Genomic DNA, 6,000 nt, shown 5'->3' with positions numbered 1-6,000 from the left:
TTTGAGTTTTTATTACTGTAATACAGATTTGATCGTCGTTAAAGTTGATAACTTATTGAATGATACTATATCACACCTTCATTTTATTTAAATCAAATCTGCAACACTGAAAACTTTTACTTCAGGTTGGGTTGCATTAGTTAACAAGTAAACAGGCAACTAAAACAGGCAAATAAGAAAATTCTTAATTTGCAAACTTGTAGTTATTTTTTAAAAAGTTTATTGTCTGAAAAGATTTAAAAATGCTACAAAAAAGTTGCGAGACGTGTCGTAAAAGGATGCGAAAGGGTTGAGGCAAATCAATAGCAACTCAACTTCAAAAATGACGCGTGGCGGGGCTAAGTGATCTATGTGACAAAAAGTGAAAAATTATTTTTTTAAAACCAAAATTATTTAAGTGCCCTTGCCAGTGCAATGCGATGAGATTAAACTCCAGAAAATATCTCTTTGTTGTAGAAAAAAGCATCAACAGATGGAGCTGTATGTATCTAGCTGTCTAAATCCGTTCGCGCTATCACAATTGTTAGGTACACATTGTTTAGATTATACAAGTTATATTCTGTCGGTTTGTTAATATAATTTGTTATCATTCTAACAAGCCAAGTTATTATTCTTATTTCACACTTTACTTAGTGATTTTATTCGCAATAATGGATGAGCTAAACTAAATAAAAGTTTAAAAAATAAACGTTACAGAAAAATACAAAGCAAACAAAATAATGATACGTACGAGACTAGTAAAACAAACAAAAAGATTAAAAAAAAAAAACACAATTAAACGGGGTATGTACCATTACTTATTGTTAAGTTGTAATTAAAGTTTTTTACCTATTTTATCGAGTTCTTGTTTGATTTTTAGGTTTTCATTTTTTTTACATTTTTTTTTTTAGGTCATTTGTAAGTGTAAGTTTAGTTGTCCTGATGTTTTACATATGAAAAAAAGGTCTTCAATGATTTTTAAATGTTTAGAATTAATGAACTGGGGAGATTTTTAAAAGTACTCATGTAAATCCAACCCGTCCAAAGACGTCGACATGGGAAAAACCATTACAGTCTTACCAAATTTGAGAAAGAATATATGAGTCCGGATCAGAACACTGTCTTTCATCATGTGACTCAATTTATTCAAAGAAAAAACTGTTCACTTGGAATTTGTAGTGTACAAGCAACAGAGGCTCTTCATCATGATTTTAGCCTACACTAGCAACGCTTCAAATGCTCTGCTGATTTTCCATAATATGGAGAATGCTTGAGAAATTGCATGGTTGATTATAACAGCAAACATATTTAAAAATAATATGAAACGAAAAAAGTATGTAAAGGCAATATAACAGTGTTGTTGATGTAAAATTATGATAGTTTCATTACTAAGTTTGTCTTTGTAATCATAAAGTTCAGAATAAAATGCTTGATTTTAACCAATATCATGTACCATTGTTTGAACAATATTTAATTAAATACTGAATTTTTTATTTTCAATAAAAAAGTTTATATATTTGAAGACTACAAGATGTCCACTATCATTGCTTGGTCAAAAAGTTAGGGTTAGGTTAGAAAAAAACGATGCCACTGGCCGTGTCTGTTACATGAATCCCAAAGTTGAAACATGGGGTAGACAGTTTGTAGATGTTTGACTTCCAGATAATGTACTTATTGCAGTAACCCATTTCATAAATTTGGCAACAGCATCGACCTTACAATGGTGTAATTCAAGTTCTGTCTTACCTGATAAGGCTATCTGTTTGTTATTCTTTCATCGAGAGCATTACATGTTTTACACTTCTCAACCCTTTGCCTTTTAAACAAATGCTAAGGTAAGTCTTTCAAAAAAACAGAACGGTAAAATTTGTTCAAAATAACAATAACCTAACGATTTGAACAGATGGTTGTTTCTCTGCAAGCTGTTGCAAAACATCCACATTGTTCAAGAGTTTTTTACAGTCAGGACCTGCAAACTGTCCTCCGTGATACGCTATTACTTGAATATGAAGAGACTTAAAACAATCCTCCACAATTGGTGAGCGATCTTTCATAGCCTTTAAGAGATGGTTTACAACACCAATGAGCAAATAAAGCTCAATTGGTGGAATCGCCACAAGAACAAAATCATTCTCTACCATATTGATAATGGGTGAAAAAACCCCATTATTGAACAATATGGCCATCTTTGGTTGAGCTCCTGAATCAAGATAATTCTGGTAAGCCTGTCAGAAAAATTGTCCAGAAAAATTGTCCAGAAAAATTGGCCATTGTTCTAAAGGATCCACAGTTTTTAAGTTGATTTGAATCAACTTTACACTAACAGCAAGGATGAGAGTTAGAATGTGATTGGAGTCAACAAATAATGATTGCCAACTTCATATCACAAGACAGGAAAAATTTTAAATAATTAACACCCATCAAATTAAGAATTGCTGAAAGATTGCTCTATGTCTCTGGAAGTTATTCACAAAAGGCAACCAAAACCTGACGCTTTACAGAATCCTTGAAAATACTCTCAATGGGCATTGAGTTAAAAGGGGTTAATTTAAGGTGATATTTTGCTTGTTAAATATTACACCCAATCTTACATTTAGAAAACCCTCACCTCCTCCTATACTTAGCTTTAACATGTAATCAATGGACGCAACCTTAAAGTGAAAAATTCTCCTAGAAGACTGTTCAAGCTTGTACAGTGGGTCACTACTTTTTGACATGGGAGATCTTATTCATTGGGAAAAGAAATATTGCTAACAGTCAAATCATAGGTGAGTTCTTTCCCAAGTGCCTGAAATTTTGAAACAAAGTTTTTTTCCACAAACCTACGTTCTACAGGCTGTTTAATGTTGATTCTAGCTTCTTTATTCCCAAATTAAAAAGATCTGTATTCATCTGCTCTTGAATCATATAAAAATATAGCAATAGCAATAATGATAACAAAATGACTAAAAGTAACATATTCAAAGTATTGATTACAATCATAATATTTCAATAATATATATTGCTACCTAGCAATATTAATGATCATATTTAATTATATCATAAAAATCCTTATCGAGTTAAATGAAAATGATATATCTATAACAAAATAAAATACTGATTGATAATGATAAAATGACAATAATATGCGGGAGCTTATTTGTAAGACTTGGTTCCAGCAGCTATTTACAAGAGTAAGCAATAGATCATTTTTTAAGTATTTATATTCATTTTATACTTTTTCATGCTAACATTCCACATTCTAAAAAGCCAATGTTGTCCTTGGCATGTATTAGCTTTTATCAGAAAGTTTTGCCTGAATGAAGGTGTAAATTTATTTTCTGATTAGCCAAATATCAGGTAATTTGCATGAATGAAAGAGATTTAGTCATATAAGTGTTTGATAATTAATTTCATGCACTGTATCATCATTACTATTTAATAAAACTTCATTACCTGGAATAGCTGGAAGTGCTTGATCACCATTATTTTGTTGCAGCCTAACTGTGCCTCCTGGTGAAGCTACAGCACTAGAAAGTAGGGAAGATCCAATCATTTCTGAAGCAACTTGGATACCAGTTGCAACCTCAACCAGGTTTTTATGAAGGGTTCTATCAGTGCAATTGTGTGGAAGTTTTTTGCCAAAGGTTGAGAAGCACTTTGAACATTTCTTTTGGTTCCTCTCTGACTGTTTTGAGATGATATGGACTGTTAAAAGATGCTTAGAGTTTGCCTTCATTTAAGTAATTTTGCAGATGAGGCAAATAAAGTTTAATGAAGAGTACATTTTGTTGACTTGATTTTGGAAAAATCAAAGAGCTCTGGTAATTGAATCTTTTTTCCATTTTCACATCTTTGTATGGTTGTTCCACAGGCTCCACATATACCACAAGGTATCTTTGAATTATTAAAATCAATTCATATTTAGAGAGTAGCAAATATCTTTTTTTTACTCTTTGTTGTAAGCTCATTAGAGGCTTTTTTCATGCACAGAAAAAAACACGTTTTCTATTTTGTTCATGATCTCTTGGTTTATTAGGCATTTTGAATAAACTTACTGTAAAGTATCATTTTTAATGTTTAAAAGAAATATAAACAACGTTGCAGTAAGATTAACAGTAAGTTGGATATATGCTGAGTAGTTAGGGCTAAGATAAGCGATTTAAAGTTGGATATATGCTGAGTAGTTAGGGCTGCCGTGCAGTAATACTTTGGATGGAATGATCCTACTATTAGGAAGAGCGTTTTTGAGATGATTCAAGAAGACTTAATGATAAAGGTGCGATAAAAATTGTCCAGTCATTTGGATGTGTATCTGTCATCAATCGGACTTTTATTTGGAATTCTACTCAGTAATTTAAAATATTTTTCTTGTTTTTTCCATAATTAGTCTATAAAATAAAAAAATGCACTGAAGCAAACCTGATATTGTTACACCTCCATCTTTTATACTTCCATGATGAAAGACATCTTAAACTGGTTATTCCGAAAGACGTCTAGTTAAGATGTCTTAAACTGGTTGTCGGAAGACGTCTTAATGAGGTGTCGAAAAGCCGTCTAAAACACGTCTTAAACTTGTTGCAGACGTCTCGACGAGTTAATTATAGTTTCAAACGTCTTAAAGTCGTCTTATGTTGGGTTGGTAATATCTGGTACAAAATTGTGTTTGCTGTTGTCACCAGCTTTTACATTGATAACGATGAATCAAAATGATTTGTTACAAGATGGTACTGTAGTTTTACTTAAGAGTCGTATTGTAAAACGAGTTCAATTTATTAATATATTATAAAAATATTGTTATACAAATAGGCGATAAACACAAAGAAGAGCTTGTATATCACAGCTCCAGTGGTAGAAGAGTTGCTCGAGTCCGTTGCTGTTACTTCAAGAGAGCGAGGTTTCGAAGATCACGCTATTTATACATATTAACCAGGGGGATATTAATTGTTTTATAACGATTAGATTACAGCGACACTTATACATATTCCACATTAACTGTTTTATGACGAATTGATTACCGTAACAGGTACGTTTTTACATCATAAATGACTAAAACGTTAAGCTGTCTTGATTAACTCCACTTTTTTTAATTTTAATTATATATATATATATATGCAGTTGGAAGAGGAACAAGGTAATCCAAAAGCGCCTCACATTTTTATTCACAGAAAGACTGCTTATTAGTTTTGCCGAAAATGCTTACTTTCGTGTTTTCGGACCTTTTTACATGTCTGAGGCTCAGTAGTTTTTTTACACGTCTGATTCCAAATGTCTGTTGGATGATGATAAGTTAGGGTCAGAACTATCTGAGAAAGACTGAGAAAGAGTGAAGCTTAAATTACAATTACAGATTGCACTTATTATACTTGCATTAAAAAAATATTTTTTGATTGCATAACATATTTTTACATAAATAATGAATAAGTCAAAATAAGACTTTTTTAAAGTAACAATTTCATTACAAGTCTGAAATCTGTTGTTTTTTTCTCAAGCTGCTATATGTTATTTGTTTTCACATGTCATCTTTTTCAGGGGGAGTGCTTGGGAGTTGGCGGGAAGTTTGGGTGAACAAAGGAAAAACAAAATGATTTAAAAGTTTAAGTGAAAAACTGTCAAACAAAAAAATTAACAGAATAATAAAATGGCAGCATGAGACTATTACTTAGAATGGGGCTGCAATAATCATTTTGTCCAACCTTTTAAGCATGTTTATGGTTCATAGTGAAAAGTTTGGAGGCTCAGCATCTTATTGAATGTTTTTTTAATATAGTCAACATTTATACTTACGGATAAAATCAGTGATATCACAAGAGGACACCTACTTCAGGATTTGGCACAACTCGTGTAGTATACCCTCTAACAAACTGTTGTGAATAAATACTAAGTTATTATATTAAGTAAACTAAACCAAGTAACAGGCCATGCTAAATTTAAAATCTAAAAAATTATGAAACTACATTAAGTTTAATTACATAAGTCCTCAATATTGCTTTTTTTCGTTTTCTTAAAATGAAAATACTGTGACATCACTGGAATTTCTCT

This window comes from Hydra viridissima, unplaced genomic scaffold (genome assembly GCF_058129835.1).
Source record: "Hydra viridissima isolate aposymbiotic clone 2 unplaced genomic scaffold, HvirCarnegie_v1 scaffold_15, whole genome shotgun sequence".
In the NCBI taxonomy this organism is placed as follows: Eukaryota; Metazoa; Cnidaria; class Hydrozoa; order Anthoathecata; family Hydridae; genus Hydra; species Hydra viridissima.
This window is presented reverse-complemented; position numbering follows the sequence as displayed.